We start from the raw sequence: 21,697 nt of genomic DNA on the forward strand, positions 1-21,697 counted from the left end.
CAACATTCCTGCTGAAAACAACTAATAACACTGGAGAAGCATGTTAAAATCCCTAAAGTGTATCAGTGAAATAGCAAGAGAGGAAAGACTGCACAGAAGACAAAAAATCAAGTAAAAGCTGGAACCCAGAAAGTTAACACAGAAGCTAACCTTTGCCTTGAGTATATCTGCCAGACATTGTGAGCTGAAACTGGTTTTCACTATTTTAGAATGTGGGAAGATAGGAAATAAAACCAAAGGCCTACCCAGGAGGGAAGTATAAGAAGAGACCACTGTTCCACCCCGTGCATAAAACTGAGATACTAAAAGGTTGCACTTTTAGCATAGCGGTGAGCTAAAAATGTTTTCTCATCTTCTTCCCCCGTTTTCCAGGAAAATGGTTTATGGTAAGACAGGCAGCTTCAAGGGAGAGAGCAAAAAGTTTTTCTCTTGCAAATCTGAAGCCACAGATACAAAAAACCTCTAGCTGATAATTATTTTTAAGTAAATTATTTACAAATAAGCCCAGGTTGGTGGTTTTTTTGGCCAACTGGTTGACTAAAATATAATCATCTCTAAAGGAATCTGATTTCAACCCAAGTCTCAAAGACTCTCACCTATAAAATACCAAGAAATATGAGCTCCTGATCAAATCTGTCAAAATGTATAAGGTGAAAAGAAACAATGAATGAAAGCAGAAACAACAGATAGTAAAATTAGACCCACCAAAGACTACAGATGAGGGAATTTCAGAAATATACTACAAAATATGCATGTTTAAAGAACTGAAAGAGTATGTTGAGTGTATGAATAAAGATCGAGAAACTATAAAAAGGCATATTAAAAATCATAAAATTTCTATTATTTAATAATTAAAAATTTTAAATGTAAGGAATTGGATATATTTGATCAAATTAAGCTCTGGCTGAAGACAGAACTTTTTTGAACTGAACGATACATCAGAACATGCTACCTAGAAGGCAACAGAGAAAAGACAAAGGGATGGAAAATACGAGAGAGATTAAGAAACACACAGAGGACTGAAGGAAAAGCTCTAACATGTATTCAGAGTCCTAGATGGAAAGAAGCAGAATAACTTTGGAGAGATTATGACTAACAACTTTTCGGCCAGGAGAAAGACAATAATCAGAATTCCCATAATGCTCAAACAAATAAAAATTCATACCTAGAAATATCACAGTGAAACTAGGTAGCACAAAGATATAGAAAAGCTCCTTAAAATGGCCAGAGAGAAAAGTCAGATTACCTTCAAAGAAATAACAATAAATTTATAGATAGCTACCTAAAAGCAACAACGGAAACTAGGAGACAGGGAAAAGATAGCTAGAAGGGGAAACCCTGCAAATAATAATACACATCAATAGTTCCAAGCATACATCTATAGTGAGTATTTTAGGTAGAAGGAAACTAATTACAGGTGAAGAGCCAGAGATTCAAGGAGAAATAATAACCGTAAAAGTGGTATGTTATTGGCTAAGTATAAACAAACAGCGATTGCAAAAAGCTACAACAACGTTTGTCTTGTAGGGTGAAAAATAGAAAAATATATATACAAACACAAACAACAAGCACATATGTCAGAAGGACAGTGATTGACATTTAAGTTTTCTAAGATCCTTGAGTTGGTCAGAAGGATTGGAGACATTAACATTAGACTCTGATAAAATGTCTAAGATAATCCCTAAAAAATTAAAATAAAATACATAACTTTTAAACCAGTATAAGGAAAAAAATGAAAAAAAAATCTAAAAGAAGACAAGAAAAAGGAAAATTAAGAAGTATACTTCTAAATGACTCAAGTCAAAGAAGTCATTTTTATGGAATGATAAATACTACATATGCAAGTGGAATTCAAACATATCAATAAACATCAATGCTTCTGATAAAAATAAAGGAATTAAATACTATAGTAAAATGATAATGATAGACTAGATTAAAAATAGCTACATGGATTTAGGAAAGCATAAGAATTCCAGCTGAGCTATTTCAAATTCTGAAAGATGATGCTGTGAAAGTGCTGCACTCAATATGCCAGTAAATTTGGAAAACTCAGCAGTGGCCACAGGACTGGAAAAGGTCTGTTTTCATTCCAATCCCAAAGAAAGGCAACGCCAAAGAATGCTCAAACTACCACACAATTGCACTCATCTCACACGCTAGTAAAGTTATGCTCAAAATTCTCCAAGCCAGGCTTCAGCAATACGTGAACTATGAACTTCCAGATGTTCAAGCTGGTTTTAGAAAAGGCAAAGGAACCAGAGATCCAATTGCCAACATCCGCTGGATCATGGAAAAAGCAAGAGAGTTCCAGAAAAACATCTATTTCTGCTTTATTGACTATGCCAAAGCCTTTGACTATGTGGATCACAATACACTGTGGGACATTCTGAAAGAGATGGGAATACCAGATCACCTGACCTGCCTCTTGAGAAACTTGTATGCAGGTCGGGAAGCAACAGTTAGAACTGGACATGGAACAACAGACTGGTTCCAAATAGGAAAAGGAGTACATCAAGGCTGTATATTGTCACCCTGCTTCTTATATGCAGAGTACATCACAAGGAACGCTGGGCTGGAAGAAGCACAAGCTGGAATCAAGATTGCTGGGAGAAATATCAATAACCTCAGATATGCAGATGACACCACCCTTATGGCAGAAAGTGAAGAGGAACTCAAAAGCCTCTTGATGAAAGTGAAAGAGGAGAGTGAAAAGGTTGGCTTGAAGCTCAACATTCAGAAAACGAAGATCATGGCATCTGGTCCCATCACTTCATGGGAAATAGATGGGGAAACAGTGTCAGACTTTATTTTTTGGGGCTCCAAAATCACTGCAGATGCTGATTGCAGCCATGACATTAAAAGACGCTTACTCCTTGGAAGCAAAGTTATGACCAACCTAGATAGTATATTAAAAAGCAGAGACATTACTTTGCCAACCAAGGTCCATCTAGTCAAGGCTATGGTTTTTCCAGTGGTCATGTATGGATGTGAGAGTTGGACTGTGAAGAAAGCTGATCGCCGAAGAATTGATGCTTTTGAACTGTGGTGTTGGAGAAGACTCTTGAGAGTCCCTTGGACTGCAAGGAGCTCCAACCAGTCCATTCTAAAGGAGATCAATCCTGGGTGTTCATTGGAAGGACTGATGCTAAAGCTGAAACTCCAATACTTTGGCCACCTCATGCGAAGAGTTGACTCACTGGGAAAGACTCTGATGCTGGGAGAGATTGGGGGCAGGAGGAGAAGGGGATGACAGAGAATGAGATGGCTGGATGGCATCACTGACTTGATGGACTTGAGTTAGAGTGAACTCTGGGAGTTGGTGATGGACAGGGAGGCCTGGCGTGCTGTGATTCATGGGGTTGCAAAGAGTCGGACACAACTGAGCGACTGAACTGAACAGAACTGAAGAATAAAGAAAAGGTAAAAGAATAAAAGGCAAAAAGATACACTAGAAAAATACTAACTAAAAGCTGATGTACTTATATTAACAGATAAAATAGACTTGAAGGTAAAAAGCATTAGTAGAGACAATGTCAATAATTAATTTAAAAATTACCTTAAATGATACAAAAATTATTGGCACTAAAATAGACCAAATTGATCTTCTAAATAAAATTAGGAGTCCAATACATATGAAAACTTCACTTATTACAGAGCTCAATATATAGCATTGAGCTCACTGTTTTTTTAAATTCAATACAAGTCAAATTAAAGATCAAAATGTGAAAAACAAAACCATTCAATTTCTTAAAAAGATACCTAAAAGATTATCTTTATGACTTATAGTTAGGAAAGAATTTCTTAAACACAAAAATAGCAAATTATAAAGGAAAAGATTGATATATTTAATTAACCGGAAAGACACATTTCTAATTAATAAAAAGACATTAAAAAAATGAAAAGACAAGTCACAAACTGGGAGAGTATTTGTAACATATATAACTGACAAAAGATTTCTATCCAGAATATGTAAAGAATTCCTGTAAACCAGTAAGAGAAGATCATAGAAGAAAAAGAATAAGCAAAAAAAATTGAACAGACGCTTCACACAAGGAAACATGATGATCAGTGAACTTAGGAGAAGTATCCAACCTCGGCAGCAATTGTTGTTGTTCAGCCACTCAGTCATATTCAACTCTTTTTGACTCCACGCGCTGCAGCAGGTCAGGCTTACCTGTCTTTCACTATCTCCCAGAGTTTGCTCATCAGTAATTAAGAAATATAAACTCAAACCTCAAGGAAGAAACATTCAGGACTTCTTGATTGGAAAAAAAATGTAGGTTGGATAACAGGTGTCAAGAATATTTAGTGTTAGTTATTCGCATCCACCACTGCTTGGTATTATCCGGTAAAATCAAAGATGCACATACTGTGGCTCAGTGTCCACGCTTAGGCACATACTCTAGTTTAGGGAAGCTCTTGGAGCTGGGTTGAGGAAACACGTATAAAAATGTTCACTGTGACACAGTTTGTAAGAGCAAACAAAAGAAGGCAATTTGAATATCCATCAATTGGAGAATGAATTAGAAAACTGAAGTGTAATTATACACTGGAATAGAATAAGCAAATGAATGATTACAGTTACAGACAACAACATGGTTGAATCTTGTAAATAAAAAAGGAAGCCACAGATGAATACATGCATAAAATTTATAAACATTCACAGCTAAACAACATACATAGGATACAAATATATAAGGTAAAATTACAAATAAAAGTAAGGGAACGGTAAACTGAAAATTTAGCACACTGGATTTACTGAGGGAAGAGTGAAGAAGTTGGGAGGTGGGTATATGGACATGGGAGATTTCAAAGGAAGCGATAGGTTCTTCTACTTAAATTGGTTGTTAGATCTATGGATATTCACTGTGTTCTGTGTATATTACACCTACTTCACAAGTTTTTGATACCTATTTGGCATTTAATGAAAAAACTAAAAATAATAAGATGGAAATTCATGTCTAGGTGTATTGCGTAGGTAATAAACCCTTAGGATTGGAGCCAGTGATTTCATCAAAAGAGAGTAAAAGGCTCTGGATTTCAGAGCAGGGAGGCTCACTTGCACAGGAGTTTCTCCAGGGTAGGATTTGGAATAGTTGAAGAGAGAAGAAAAGGAAAGAAATCTAGTTGGGGAATGATTTTGACTTCAAGGAAGAGATCCTCCTCTGTGTTCGGAAGCCATGAGTATGCACAGGCTACTGAAAGAATTTATGAGGCAGGCGCCTTGAACCCTTAGTTTAACAAACATAGATGGCACAGAAATGTATCTTTCATTCCATTGATAAAAGAATGTGTTGTGATTTCTAAAAAATAGTGAAATAGACTTTAGAAAATTCTGTAAGTGAAAATGAAGTTCTTTGCTATGGCTCTTTTGTACCAAGGTTTCCAACTTCAGGGCCACGCCTTGTTAAAATGGGAGATTGAAGCCCAGTGCTGCCTCTTCCCTCTTTCTCCCCTGCTCTTGGGCACCACCCTCTCCAGTTCCCTGCATGTGTTTATCAAACTTGACTGCACAGGAAAGTGCAAAGAGAGTGTTCCGGGTCACAAGCAGGTTACCTGCTGGCCTCAGGAAGAAAGAAGAGGAAAAAGAAAAAGCCATTGTTTCAGGGTCTGCTGCTCCTACTCCCCGGCTACAGTTACCCACTCCATCAGCTATGGTGACATCTGAAGAACTATTAGCCTAGCCCCCATGGCTAGAAAAGCAACTTCTCAGGTCAAGGTGAGTCAGGCCTGCCATCTGGTCCTGGTCCAGGCTCCTGTGCTTATGACTTCCAAATGATCCTTCTTGGAGAGTTTTCTTTGTATTTCTGCACCCCAAATAGAAGAAGAGCAGTCCCATATATGGACTCTGTTATGTCTCAAATCCAGAACTGCATGATACTGGGAGCCAGTCACAGAGTAGGAAAATTTATTCTTACAAATTTAAAGGGCCTTCAATCTGAGGCATATCTTTTGGGAAGCAGATATTGTCTACTCAAACTCTAGGTAAAGAATTTGAGCCTTGAAGAGGGGTGAAGAGGCAGAAAGAGGTCGAGTAACAAGCAAAGATCAGGATAAGAATTCAGGGGTTCTGACTTGTCCTCAAAACATACTTTGCTACCTTTGAAATAGTATTAGAGTTCTGGAGATTAACACAGCAAGTGTAATTTGCTAGATGAGAGATAATTCTCTTTTTAAAAGCAAAATTTCATTAAAAGAAGAAATGGAGTAGTCTGTGCTGTGGTGGATGGGGCAACTGAAGTGCTCTGTTTGCTCCTGCAGAGTCAGAATGGCAAACTTACTGGAAGTCTCCAGGGATGGAATAGGGAGAAAGGCCAGGTGATGCTAGGAAATGGCATGAAGCATGCGTGCCTGCATGCGTGCAAAGTTGCTTCAGTCATGTCCAGCTTTCTGTGACTCTATGGACAGTAACTCACCAGGCTCATCTTTCCATGGGATTCTCCAGGCAAGAGTACTGGGGTCGGTTTCCATTCCCTTCGTCAGGGAATCTTTCCACACCAGGAATCGAATCCATGTCTGTCTTCCGTATTGACATGCAGGCTCTTTACTACTAGCGCCACCTGGGAAGCCCTGCATGAAGCGTACTATGATATAAATTGCCGGGGCTATGAAGCATTATGTACTTTTGATGAGGCCAGCAAATGTGAAGATTAAGATTAATTTTGCAACAAAATATTTTCCAATCTGTATATATAATTCCCACAGCCAAGAGTTATTTTTGAAAGAACCATGTGGATTTTGAAGCTAGAGATGGCCCACAAAGAAGCAGTCTGTATTGGAGAAAAGGAATGAGGGGACTCTGAAACTGTTGGAAGAGAAAAATGAAGGTACTGATATGAAGAACTGCAGTTTCACTAAGTCATCGATAGGCCGCCAAGTGAAGCACTTGCGTTCTGCAGTCAGGGTTCTTAGGTTTAAATTTCAGTTCCAGTACTTGCCAGCTGAGCAGCCTTAGACAAACCATGTCTGTTTCCTCATCTCTATAAAAGGGGTCGTAACAGGACTAATCACACAGAGTGCTAAAAGGGTCAATGGAGTTAATATTGGTAAAAATGAAGAATGTTACCTAGAATGTAAAAAGTGCTTTGTAGGTATCAGTTTCTGTTATCAATACAATTTTCAAGAAATAAAATTTCATTTTTTAAAGGGTCACCCACTTCCTCTTTAATCTGCTTTTCTTTGGATTTGGTTTCCTTTTTGGCTTCATTAGAGTTTATGGCTTTGAGAAAAAAATTGCTTGGCTGTGTAAAGTCTTCAGGTTCTTGATAATTTTCTCAGTATAAAGCCGTGTAATAATGGGATTATCCCCTAAATAACTCTCCAGATCCACATTCAATTAAGGAATAAAATGCTCTTAGAAAATTGAAATATCATGACCAGACAACTTCAGGAAGAAAGATGTGAATTTTATTTACTTTAAAAAGAACCTCTTAAACCCAGCTAACTTGGTTTAGTCATCTGTATGAGGTGTCAGACAAGTGAGCCCGGGAGCAGTTAAGGGAAAGGGCGGCCATCAGATTACAGATCAGACAGAAACACCCCTGGCCCCTTATCTTCTTTGCTCTGAGACACAGGCAAAGCTCCTTATTTATTTTACACTTGCAGTGTCAAAGGCACCTGGGGGTGGGCCTCTGGCCCGGGGATTGGCAGACCACACTCCTGGACAGACATAATAAAAGTCCACCATGTGGCCGTGGGATTCACACAGCATGTGCATGTCACCAGCAACCAATGGGTCTTGGCAGGGAGCCTCTTTCTGGCCTGGGAACAAGTACAGACTTGTGTTTCCTCCAGTAGCAAGTGGCCGTGACCGAGCAGCGCTCAGATATTCACGTGCTTTGAGGGACAAAGACAAAAGTGTTGTTCAGTGGGGCAAACATCCACACACCAAACCACTTTAACACAGTGACAACCCAGTGGCACGGGGCTCTGTAGGACAAGGAGTTTACAACAGAATTTTGCTACTTTTGTCTGATGGTAAAGAAAAAAGAAGTTTCAGAAAAGGAAAGACAGCACGCTTACTTTCGGGGTATCTACCTCTTGAGGGGTAGCTTCTTTGGTGGCTCAGTCAGTGGTCAAGAACCCACCTGCCAATGCAGGAGATGCAGGTTCGAACCCTGGGTCGAGAAGATCTCCTGGAGAAGGAAATGGCAACCCACTCCAGTATTCTTGCCTGGGAAATGCCATGGAAAGAAGAGCCGGCAGGCTATAGTCCATGGGGTCCCAAAGAGTTGGACACGACTGAGTGACTAACACTTTTGCTTTCACTTTCACCTCTTGAGGTAGGTATCCCACCAAGCATGCAAACACACAGGGTCCTCAGCATGGTTCATCTTAGCTGAAAAGTCTAAAGTACTGTTATACAGAGTGAAATAAGTCAGAAAGAAAAAAAAAACAAATATTATAGATTAACACATATGTATGGAATCCAGAAAGATGGTACTGATGAACCTATTTGCAGGGCAGGAATAGAGACTCAGATATAGAGAACAGACTTATGGACAAAGCGGGGGCAGGAGCGGGTGGGACAAATTGAGAGAGTAACACTGAACTATATACGCTAGCATGTGTGAAATAGCTAGCTAGCGGGAAGTTGCTGTGTAGCACAGGGAACTCAACCTGGTGCCCTGTGAAAACCCAGAGGAGTGGGATGGGGAGGGAGGTGGATGGAGGCTCACAAAGGAGGGAACACATTGATGTCTGTGGCTGATTCCTGTTGATGTAGGGCAGAAGCCAACACAACACTGTAAAGCAATATCTTCCAATTAAAAAAACATAAATTTTAAAAAATAAATAAAAAGGCTCAATTAAAAAACCAGGCCCACTCTGCTCTCTCTGAACCTGCAGAGAACCTGAAGGCCCGCTCTTCGTCAGGCTGACTTGGAAAATGAGTACCGTTCTAGAATTTCAGGATGCTATGCTTTCTGAAAGAGTCCTGCTACTGAGTAAAATGCCACTCAGCCTTGGAACTAACGTGCTCAGAGTGTCACTCAGCTGATTGGGGGACAACTTGATTGTGTTTAAGCCACTCCGCTCACTTTCTCTGGAGGTTACTCAAGGGGAAGAACCCTCATTTCCTCTTTTCTCTAATAAAGAGGACAGAGATCTGAGACTTGGTGTTAACTCCTTTGCTTTTAGCTAATGAAGGAATATTTGCCAGTATAGAGTTACCAGTGATACAGAAAAAAAGGTTTTTTAAAAAGTAGTACATCAAAAAAGACAAGTGAAACGCACTAGTTTTTTACACAATCTATTACTGGCAAAAAATTTTTTTGTTTCCTGTTTCCTTAATGCTTTGTTTTAATAACTAACTTTTAGAGTTTTAAAATAAAATAATTGAACTGAACTGAATACATCCTGACTAGTATTTGCAAACTCCTGAGTGGTAGTTAAGCATTTATTGAGTATCCATTATATACTGTACTTCAAACTTTTGAAAGTTACCAAGAAACAGAATAAATATTTCCAATTCTCAAAGATAACCACATTGGGGAAATAAAATGAGTGTCTAATTCAACTTACAAAAAATTCCAAAGCAACATTCTGACCCACAGGATGAGTTTACTTAAATTTAGACAAGTCAGAGAATTGATTCCATCTTTCCCACTATTATAGAAGAAAAGGTATTTCATAGTACATATTGACAAGAGGAAACAGAAGGATTGGGTTGATTATTTTATTTTTATAAGATTACAGTGGGGAAGGTGGCAAGTAATATGGTGCCAATTTGAAGATAAAGAAAGTCAGAAGTTTAGTGATTTGTCCAAGTTCAAATGGCAACTCACTGGGATTATCTGCTGGAGTTAGACACAAGCTTTTAAACATTCAGTGTACTGATTTTTCATGAGACCACTCTGTGTCCTGGATTTTGTGGGGAAGAAACCAATAAACACACTAAAAATAAAAAAAGTATTATTTAGGTAGATGGTGATACTGTGACAGAAATGTATAACCTGATTTGTTTTAAAAAGCAGACTTGCTTCTTAAATTTTAAAGCACTGAAAACACAGCAGCTATGTTTTTTCTTGGGGAAAAAAAAGTATCCTAATTTGACCTTATTCAAGCAGTAATATAATTCCGGGGGCACCAATGAAGAGAAAGGAAAGATCTGATGAAGTCTAAGTGGTGATTGCCTTTATAGATTAATCCTGACAGGGAGGAAATACTTCTCCTCCCAAGAGACCTCAATACAGCCAACTGAGAAGTGGGGTCATTATTTATGAGCACAGTGGATTTTTCTGATTACAATAAGCATTTGAATTTCTTTAAGTGAAACATTTTTTTTTTAGTGGTAGTAAACTTAAAAATTAAGCACTGTACTGTCTTTTTTTTGTTGTTATACTGTCTATAAATGCAATCCTCTCTTACTCTTTTTCCTGCTTCATACAGTAATTTGTCTGCCCTGATCAAAATGGGAAAATGCTATACATTTATTTAAAAAGCACTCACATACCAAAATCTGCAAGACCCCACATGGGGAAAGAATAGTCTGAATGAATGTCAGCAGGATCTCCCCAGAGCAGTATCATTTCCGTCCATGTTCTACAGTGGCCTTCACATATATTAACAGTTTCATTTGAAGCTAAGAAGTTTAGAAAACTTACCCAACTGAATCAATGAGGGTGGGGTAGGAGCAGAATAATGATTCAATTTTTATTTTTCAATCAGATGATAAATTCTCATTCTAGGAAGATACTAGCACATACCACAAAATATGCCAACTACATATATCCCCAATGAAAGTCATTAGGAAAGAGTATTCATGAAACCACTGTGTCATGGAAGCAAAACAACTAATTTGGAACATGAGAGCCAAGTAATCAAACTTATTTTAAAAGGGAGGGGGCAAAATATTAAGTCATATAATATTGTGATAATATTAAGTCACAATAAATGATATTAAGGAGTCTGTCTTAACCTTTAAGGTGAGATAACAGTATTGTGGTTACCTTAAATAGAAGTTCGTATCTTTTAAGGAAACACTCTGAAATATTTACAGATAAAATTACATGAATCTGAGGTGTTGGGCATGGAAGTACAGTTCTCTCATGGAAGCGGGGATGTAGATTAGGCAAGATTGGCTATAGGTTGTTAAATGTTGAGGCTGAATCAAATTACATTAGATTTGGTATATTGCCCCCACCACTTCTGCACATATTTGAAATCTTTCTTTATAAAATTCTTTAAAGATGTTGTTTTGAGGACTGTAAAACAAAAAGGAGGGCTTTCCAGGTGGCTCAGTGGTAAAGAATCCACTTGCCAATGCAGGAAATGCAGAAGCCCTGGGTCTGATCCCTCAGTTGGGAAGATCCCCTGGAGAAGAAAATGGCAACCCACTCCAGTATTCCTGCATGGAAAATCCCATGGACAGAGGAGCCTGGTGAGCTACAGTCCACGGTGCTGCAAAAAGTCAGATAGGACTGAGCAACTGAGCACAGCACATAGGCAAAAAGGAATGGCTTTCACGAACTCTGAGAAGCAGCAAAAGACAATTCTGAAATTACTTTAATTCTGCCTAATCCCAGCTTTAGAGAGCCAGCAAGATTGGGCTTCAGTTCCCTAATGTGGAGAAAGGCTCTGTAAAGTGAGGCTATGGCTTTATCCAATTCCATAATCAAGCCCAGACTGTGATCATACATTTGGAGAGTCCGCCTAATGAGTTACCAATAACACACTGTATTTTTTACCAGAGCTCTATTCCACCTATACACCCATCATGTAACTTTGTAGGGTATGCTGTTATATTTCTCTGTTAGTTTGTGCTTAGTGTTAGTTAGTCCCCACTGTCTTGGGGACGCAGAAGCTAAACTGCTGTAAGTAGAGAGGCCATGCATGTTTTTCCCAAACTGGGTGACATGCTCCTATTCTACTTTTAGAGAATTAAAAAGTTAAGCAAAACAAAATTTCCAAACCATGGAAGAAAAAAATCTCCAACTTCATCTGTCTTCAAAAACTTTTTAAATGTGAAAAAGTAGTCTGACTATTTGAATGTTAAGGTATTTGAACTAGGTTAACTAACATTCTAAATCCACAGTTTGCGGACCCCACAAGGCAGAGTGGAGAGGGAATTTTTCACTGGTTGAATACTTTCTATGCTTTATGTACTATATACCTCAGACACAATCCCTTTTGATGTAGACTTTATTATTCCCACATTAGAGATAAGAAAATTGAGGGTCATGGAGGTTAAGTAATTTGTCTTAAGATCACATAAAGAATAAGGGGGCATAGTCAAACTTTCAAGAAGATTTTGACCCCATGGGTGTTTTTAAAGCCATTTGCCTTTCAGCTTACTGACATAGTCCTGAATATTTCAGAGTGTGTTAATACATAGAAAGATAGGATTAACAGAAGCTCTTCTAGGTACTCTTATCGGACTTCCAATAAAATAATTCTATAAATATATATGTGTGTATCACATATGTATGCTTCCATTTTACTAATGAATCAATTTCTACGCAGCCTGGTCCAGAGAAAGTTGATCAAATTTCACAATTTCCTCTAAATACACTAGAGAGAGACAGCTGAAAAGCCTGAGACTAATTCAGATGGTCACTCCTCCTATTTTCACTTTGGAAAGACAATTGCTCACAACTGAATTCTCTCTAGATTTCAACCAGCAGTAATTCAGGCCAGAACACGCTCTCCTGTCACATTCTATATTCTCCAAGCTCACAGGAGTTTTGTTTCGTAAAGATAATTAAAGACATGGCAGTGCCACTTGCTAGGATTTCTCTTTTTCTCTTTTACCTCTTATAAAAGAAGAAACTTTAAAGATTAGATTTTTTCCTTTTTCTAAAGCTGGGTATACCAACTGGCATCGGCTGTATTAAAATCAGGAGAAAGCGCAATCAAAAAGCCCCTCTCGGAAGGCAGGCTTTCTTGTTAATATGCACCAACATGAAAGGCTTTCTTTTCATTCTATGCAACTACAGTGTGTGTAAATTGCAGGGGGCTCATTGGCATAAATCTCGGCTGCGACCTCTGAGGTAAACTGGATTTACATTACTTTCTGACAAGAATTAAATGAAGGCCTTGTGGATATATGAACAGCCTTCTAGGCTGCAACAGATGGGCATGAATGTGCTCCCTAGGAAAACTATCAGTGACATCTGTGTCCTCCAAATTCTGGTGGTCTCAGCCAATTAACAGGGGGGAAGAAAAGGTGGGTGTGGGGAGGCCATGACACAGCCCCCAGCCAAAACCGAGGCAGAGTGTTTGTGTTTGGAGATGGGATCAGGCTGGCCCTAAGCGGTGAGGTTAGCACTTTATTGTTAGCATTCAAATGGAGAATGTGGCTTACAAGCTATTTGTATACCACAGTGAGGATAATATGATTTTTCTCATTTGACCGGAGGAGATGGCCCTCTCTTGCAGCTGATATCATATTTCAGTGCAGTCTCTTTGAGACGGGTGTTTACTTTGGTCTCTTCCGAGGCAGGCTGATGGTGTTGCTGTCTGCCAGTTAATGTGGTGCATTCACGTGTCACAAAGCAGGTGAACTCTAAGACAAAACAGAGATCTTTCTTCAAAACGTTCTTCTTCAAATCTATTTCTTTCCTCCTCCAAAGGAGCTTTTACTGATTTTGCAAGGATGTGAAAAATCAAGGTTTTCTGGTTAAAAGAAAGTAAAGATAAATTACATCACAGAATTTTCATGAAGTGGTGGAGGAGTCCTTGAAAAGACAGCAAAATGAACCCTGAACCCTACTGTCTGAATTTATCAGATTTTGTCAGGCGAATCCCTCTGTGTTTAACGTGCAGGTGGAAGGAAAACTGGATGAACCTAAGCAGAGAGTAAGAATCCACTTGCACCCTCTCAGTTCCTTGGATAGCATGGAGCAAATAACCAGGACTCGGGAGCTGAAGAGACAGCAGGGGAGATGAGTACTAACATTTACTTGTGCAGTGCCAGGGTACCAGGAGGAATTAGGAGACGACTATTTGAGTATTCTAGATCCTGGTCTTCCAGGTCCTAGGGCTAAGAACAGAGGCTTCAAACCCAAAGTACCCACGTCTGGCTCCACCACTTCTTGCATATGAGTCAATGGGCAAGTTACTGACCTTCTTTGAGCCTCAGTTTCCTCATCTGTAAAATCAAGCTAATAATCATATCTACCTCTTAATAAAGATAAAATAACCTCACACATGGAAAATGTTTCTGACATTGCTTGACAGCTATTTCTATCCTGACTTTACAGAGAGGAGTATTGAGGGCCCAAGGGTAGAATCCTAAACCTCTCAACTGATTTTTCAGTGAAAGGCATTATGTTCTACTAGTTTTTAGAAATTCAGGAAACTGATTTTCAAAAGAAACAATTTGTATTGCTTTTAGGGACTTTATCATGCTTTAAAATTATACATTTCCTTTAATGTGTAAGATTTTGAAATTATGATTTGCTGAAATGAACTTATTATCAATAGCATCTAGATATCTCTGAAAATTATAAAATAGCCTGTCAAGAGGCTAATAAAATAGCATAGTTAGACACCTCCCCCAAATTTAAGCCATTTATTTTAACTTCCTTTTCCTAGTTGTAGAAATTGAAGTGAGTGGCTTGTGCTACAGTCAATTGGGGTTATTATATGTGAGGTTTTAGAAGACAATGGTTAATTGTGATAGTTTGGATATAAACTGTTTACTCCTTTGTCCATGGTGTTGTTTAAAACACAGTAATTCCATGTAACAATTGTTTAGAACAACAGTAAAAAGAGGACAAAAAGGGTAAGTGGACCTTCTGAACAAGAGAACCAATATCTAACCGTACAAGCTCATCTTCCTGTGTTTTTTAAAGTCTATTTTCACTTATGGATTCTTAGCCTCTTACTTTCTGCTCTGTATGATTTTCTAGTGATCCAATTATAAGAACTTGAGCAAGCTGAGCCTCAAGGATTTCTTCTAGAGAAAGCCAAATTATTGGTTCACAAAGAAGCACTTGCTCTTCTTTACTCATTTGCTGGCTTTCAAAACCCATGGACTCGATGATGAGGATGAAGACAATTGTGGGCACAATTTTTGCACAAATTGTGAGGTTTTCAAAATCTTTACTAGGCTGCAATGCCAAACATAATCCTGTCTTATTCTGTTGGTATAATATCTTCATGTTGATCTATAGACAGCAGAGGGGCCTTTGTCTGCATAGAGATTCAGAAGAGAATTGACGCTAAACAAAAGCACCTGTTGTTTGGTTCTCGTAACAGCTTCAGAAGTGACCAGTTAGCTGTATTTTCCCCACACTCCTCCTTAGGCTTTTCCCAACACTACCATCTCACACATCATTACTGGACGTAAAAAGAGAATAATTGAGGAGAAGATCAATAAATTTAAAAGCTCTTTAAGGAAAGACATAATGAATTTGGTACAGCACATATTTTTAGATCAAAGATGCCTTTGAAGTGACAAAACCCTAATCCATAAACTACTGAAGCACTTCCTTTCTCTCCCAAACTGCTTGTTGTCAAATAAAATGGAAGTTAAGGAAATTATCTTTATCTGAATATGGCCAAAAGAAGCCATCACCTAATGACAGCCTTGTCACAAATGACAATTGGGGAAATTGTCAGGAAGGCAAGGCCTAACAAGCAGAGAAGTGGGCTTGCTGTTTGCACTAATCTGGCCATGCAGCCCCCACACACAATCCCAGTCAGCTTGCTGTGTGAAACAGCTAAGGCTTTGTCAGTGGTGGCAAGGACTGGAAAGAGTGCTTTTTCATGAATATGTATTACCATCCCTTGAAGCCTACAGAGACAAACCCTTCAAAACTGAGATAAAACACACACACACACACTGCTGAACAACAAAATCCAAGAGAACCTAGCTATTCGCTGAGTGTCGCGAAATGCTAGTAACTAATGAAAGATCACGTGTTGGAAACCGAGCCACAGGCACCCGTTGCATGTGTGTGCAGGGTCTTTATTTCCTAGTAATTGAGATGAAATCTTTAGGGGGCTTTCAATCTTTGGGAATCACATGTATGGAATTGAGAGCTACACACAGTTACATGGTTTGCAAATCACACACCTTATAACGAATTCACCTTCCCAATGCGAGATCCATTCTGAAATTCTAAATATGTGAAAATAATTTTCATATTAACTGAGTATACAAACAGTTTTAAGAAACTAATCAAATCTCACATTTGCTTCCAATGAAAGTAGTAAAAACACTATATGGAAAATTATGATAAAGATACAGTTGCCCAATATTGAGCAGAAAGATTGTGCAGGCAAAAGGACCACAAGCAAGAAATTTTAAGGTGAAACGGGGAAAAGACCCACTCCATAAGCTCTCTGTAATCCTAAAGTAGTGTTTAAAAAATAGCGTTAAAATGTTTTTTTAAAATTCATATTATATGTATATCCTTTCCAACAAAGATAAATTATTTCATTTCTGGACAAAGATCTAGTAGGATGCTTTTGAATGACTAAACTTTTCCACTGACATGGCAACTTAGTTTAAATATAAATATATGTGAATATATATTTAAATTCATTTTTATAGCAGCAGATGCATAGGCAGAAAAGTATAATGTTGTTTCCCTTTTACTTGTTCTTCTGATATGATAAAGTTTGGTTTCCCACTGTGCAAGAGACAAAGCTCAGTTTTGAAGGTTTTCGATATTATGCAATGTTTGCCATAGACATTTACATTTCATTAGCATAGTCTACTCCACGTGAAATCCAGCGTTGAATGCTCCCAGCGCGCTAAAGCTAATCCTCTTTAAAGAGTTACAGGCTATATTACATGTGGCCACAGCAGCAGCCCTGCCATCGCTGCATCACTTTGAAGACGATGAACAGAGTTCTCTTGTGCGTCCGTCTGTATCCAGACTCATAAACCTCTGCTTTCTGTGCTGTGAAATCCTTCTGTTTTCATCAAGGAGAATTACGAGGAGGCTGAAATCCACGTTACCACTCTGAAAGCTGGACTGTACTTGAAGAGGAAATATTATGCTGATTTCACTTTTTCCTAAGTGTCTATCCACAATCTTTTCAACTAAGATTAAAATGAACTATATTCAAGTGTTTTTTGGTCCTTTGATTAGCATCAAGTTCTAACCACATCTTTCATCTAGGGAATCTGACCTTGGTTAATCAGAGCAAGGAGACTCAGTGATGCCACAGGTCTTTTTTCTTTACCCTTATTTTTACAGGATAGCATTAAACATTTAGGTGCAGCAGTCTGTAATAGCTCACTTTCCTGCAGACAAAGATGGCTTAGCTGGTATTATTTATGCAGCAAATAGATAATCCAGTAATCCAATTTCAACAAAATATAACAAACTACAAGTTGTACAACATTGCAGAAAATGTAAGTTTTTACTTAAAAACAAAGAAAAGAAGTGAGTACATCCCTCTACTGAGGATACTCCCTTACTAATGTTTAGATTATACTGTAAACAAAACTGATTTATTTATTTTATTATTTGCAAAAATGGTTTATAAGTTGTAATTTTGAAAATAATAAAAATTGCTATTGAAGATGTCTAGTGTACTGCTTAATGTTATTTTACTTAGTGTTAGTTGCTTAGTCGTGTCCGACTCTTTTCGACCCCATGAACTTTGTAGCCCGTCAAGCCTCTGTCCATTGAATTTCTCCAGGCAAGAATACTGGAGTGGGTGGCTCCATTTCCTTCTCTAGAGGACCTTCCCAACCCAGGGATGGAACAGGTTCTCCTGCACTGCAGGCAGATTCAACCTCTGAGCCACCAGCGAAGCCCAATTTTACTTAAGGTGGAACTGATCACAGAATCTGAGTTTCCTGGGAGTAAAGGCGAAAAGGGACACTATGATGAAGTTTAGATTTTTTTGATTTTCATGCCAAATGGAAATATTTCTTTTTATTAGACTACAATAACCTAAACCTCATCATAGTGTCCCTTTTTGCCTTTACTTCCAGGAAACTCAGATTCTGTGATCAGTTCCAAGGCAACCTTCACTTAGATAATCTTTATAAACCATCTAACATAAATCCTTCATTACTTGGTCCACATTCTGAGTAGTTTTAGACAGATGAATATATCTCTTTTTGGTAATTTTCAAATAATTTTGAACATGTGTGCAAGTTAAATACATTTCACAATAGAGTTCCTTATTTAACTTGGCCATTTTCTTTACAAGCATATGCCAGAAAGTCTTTACAGAACAATGGACAGAATTCAGCATCTGGAGTTATTAATAAATGGGGTCTGGACTTGTTGTATACCAGCTACGTGACAGGGACAGTTTCTTCCCTTCTGATGTGACTGAGCTGTGAGGCAGGCAACCAATTATTCCTCTAACTGTGGGCAACTTCAACACTTCCATACAAAAAGAAAATTTTGCTATAAATTTTCAAGCTGTACACCTTTAATCCTGGCAATATATGAGTTCAGGTTGAAGTTTCATTTGCATAACTTGGTAAATTTACTAAGAAGAATTAAATTGCACTGTTAAAATGAGTAAATTTTATGGTATGTAAATTGTATCTCAATAAAGATTTTAAAGGGCTTTCCTGGTGGCTCAGATGATAAAGAATCCACCTGCAATGCAGGAGACCTGGCTTCCATCCTTGGGTTGGGAAGATCCCCTGGAGCAGGGCATGGCAATCTACTCCAGTATTCTTGCCTGGAGAACCCCCATGGACAGAGGAACCTGGTGGGCTATATTCCATGGGGTCTCACAGAGTATAACACGACTAAGCGACTAAGGACACTTAGTTAAAGGGAACTTAGTTAAAGGGAAGCTTTTAACTCCTCTTAGTTGAACTTGGCTTCCCCAGTGGCTCAGCAGTAAAGAATCCACCTGCGACGCAAGAGACACAGGTTCAGTTCCTGGGTTGGGAAGATCCCCTGGAGGAGGGCATGGCAACCCACTCCATTATTCTTCCCTGGGAGAATTCCATGGACAGAGCAGCCTGTGGACTACAGTCCACAGGTCACAAAGAGTCGGACACGACAGAAGTGACTGAGCAGGCATACAGAGATGTTAAAACTATATTTAGCAAAGTTTCATTCATTAAGTTTTCATCATCTCTATTTACAAAAGAGGCAAATGAGACTCAAGGAAATTGCATCTCAAGACAAGGAGACTCAAGGAAGTAACCTGCTTGCTGTTAGAGCTTTTTGTTTTACATGAGAGAATACCTACCTTCAACTGTAATTTCTGTCTGCCTGTGCCTCACTGATTGAATTAACTGATTGAATTCCTACTGAATCTCCTTTGACCCACTCTATGAGTGAGTCTAGGCAGGGTACTTTTTTATCTATCTCCACTGTATGATGGTTGCTGCTGCTGCTGCGTCACTTCAGTCGTGTCCGACTCTGCGTGACCCCATAGATAGAAGCCCACCAGGGTCCCCCGTCCCCGGGATTCTCCAGGCAAGAACACTGGAGTGGGTTGCCATTTCCTTCTCCAATGTGTGAAAGTGAAAAGTGAAAGTGAAGTTGCTCAGTCACGTCCGACCCTTAGTGACCCCACGGACTGCAGCCTACGAGGCTCCTCCATCCATGGGATTTTCTAGGCAAGAGTACTGGAGTGGCTCGCCATTGCCTTCTCCGGTATGATGGTTACACAGATCTATATATGTGTTAAAATGATAAAATAAAGACCAAACTAAAGGTCAATTTTACTGTGTGTTAGGTTAAAAAATAAATAAAAATAAAGCCAATTTATGCTGTTTTCCAAAAGAAGAAAGAAAGGAGAAAGGAAAAAAGAGAGGGAGGAAAAGGAAGGGAAAGGGAAAATATCAGCAAGTTTCAAGGTCTAAGCTCTTGAAACTGAGGTACCTAAATACCAGAAAAAGAGTCTGACCAAATTATACAACAAGAAATAGTTTTACATGCCCCCCAAAAAAATTATATTATTTTTTTCTAACTGGTATCAGTAAGAACCAGGGGAATGTGTGTGTAAATAAATTCTAAAATGATAAACTAAGAAGAGAAAAAGGAACATACCTCCCCTGGGTCAAAATGATTAACATGGGAACATTTACCAGAGACTTTAGATTCATTGTGCTATCCATGAGGTGGGGTTGGGTACCACAATTTGGTCAGAAAGTGTAAAATACATAAGACACCTTGATAAGACATATATGTCACTGAGGATAAGAGATAAATTCATGAGAGTTCAGAGATCCACAAACTCACTGATGTTTCTGGGAGTCTAGATGCCGGGGAGTATACTTAGGTATCTCCTCCAAACTAGAAGGTAGTTTAGCGCACCTTGTATCCAATTCCATGAAGAAAGAGGCACACACATTTCATGGGATTTTAGTAGAAGACAGGAAAAATAATATTATATTTGTGTTGCTCCTTCCTATTTACTGAATAAACCATAAGGATTCTATATTTAAAGAGGGCCCAAAACAAAGGAGTAGTCTTCAGTCAGTTAAGTTTAAAGAGTAAGCCGTTTTTACCAGCCATTAGATCTTGCGACCCAGGAAATCTAATGTGTGCAATATTCTGTAGCAGATCATTGAGCTTATAGAATTCCCAAATAAAATAGAAGGCCCCTAGAATTGAGAGAGAAGCCACATCTCTTTGACAAATAACTATTTTCCTCAAGAAATAGCTGTTGTTTTTTTCCTGCTGCGTCCTGATAAAGACTGAATATCTGGTCATGGAGAATTAACTGATAGTGAGACCTGTGCTTTCTCTTCCAAATTAGATGCTATCTGATGGACCTCTTGTTAAATTGCTTCTCTGGTGGCCCATCAGAACAAGATCCAGTTTTCCCCTCAGTCAGTCTCTCCTATCAGGAAGCTTCCATAAGCCTCTTAACCTTCTCCATCAGAGGGCAGACAGACTGAAAACCACCATCACAGAAAACTAACCAAACTGATCACATGGACCACAGCCTTGTCTAACTCAGTGAAACTATGAGCCATGCCGTGGAGGACTACACAAGACAGACGGGTCATGGTGGAGAGTCCTGACAAAACGTGGTCCACTGGAGAAGAGAATGGCAAACTACTTCAGTATTCTTGCCTTGAGAACCCCATGAACAGTATGAAAAGGCAAAAGAGACAGGATACTGAAAGATGAACTCCCCAGGTCAGCAGGTGCCCAATGTGCTACTGGAGAAGAGTGGAGAAATAACTCCAGAAAGAATGAAGGGACAGAGCCAAAGTGAAAACAACACCCCGCTGTGAATGTGACGGATGATGGAAGTACAGTCCTATGCTGTAAACAACAATTTTGCATAGGAACCTGGAATCAAGGCAAATTCGAAGTGGTCAAACAGGAGATGGCAAGAGTGAACATCGACATTCTAGGAATCAGTGAACTAAAATGGACTGGAATGGGTGAACTTAATTCAGATGACCATTATCTCTACTGCCATGGGCAAGAATCCCTTAGAAGAAATGGAGTAGCCCTCATAGTCAACAAGAGTCCAAAATGCAGTACTTGGATGCAATCTCAAAAATGACAGAATGATCTCTGTTCGTTTCCAAGGCAAACCATTCAGTATCACAGTAATCCAAGTCTATGCCCCAAGCACTAATGCCGAAAAGGCTGAAGTTGAACGGTTCTATGATGAACTACAACACCTTCTAGAACTAAAACCAAAAAAAAAAAAAAAAAGATGTCCTTTTCATCACAGGGGACTGGAATGCAAAAGTAGAAGTCAAGAGATACCTGGGGTAATAGGCAAGTTTGGCCTTGGAGTACAAAATGAAGCAGGGCAAAGGATAACAGAGTTTTGCCAAGAGAACACA

The 21,697-nt window shown here is 38.8% G+C and overlaps 1 protein-coding gene across 14 annotated transcripts in view; it reads right to left on the reverse strand.

The window, feature by feature from the left end:
• Nucleotides 1-21,697, reverse strand: part of ALPK1 (alpha kinase 1) — a 125,946-nt gene that overhangs the window by 64,520 nt on the left and 39,729 nt on the right. The window contains exon 1 of one of the 14 annotated variants that reach the window (XM_088836168.1): nucleotides 706-781. The exons of the other annotated variants lie outside the window; for them this stretch is intronic. The gene's annotated coding sequence lies outside the window, so the exon portion shown is untranslated. Of the gene's footprint in view, nucleotides 1-705; nucleotides 782-21,697 lie in introns of those variants that run through there. 14 annotated transcript variants of the gene reach the window in all.

The sequence above is a fragment of the Moschus berezovskii genome, chromosome 5 (genome assembly GCF_049115385.1).
Source record: "Moschus berezovskii isolate FMDL1 chromosome 5, NW_MosBer_1.0, whole genome shotgun sequence".
NCBI lineage: Eukaryota > Metazoa > Chordata > Mammalia > Artiodactyla > Moschidae > Moschus > Moschus berezovskii.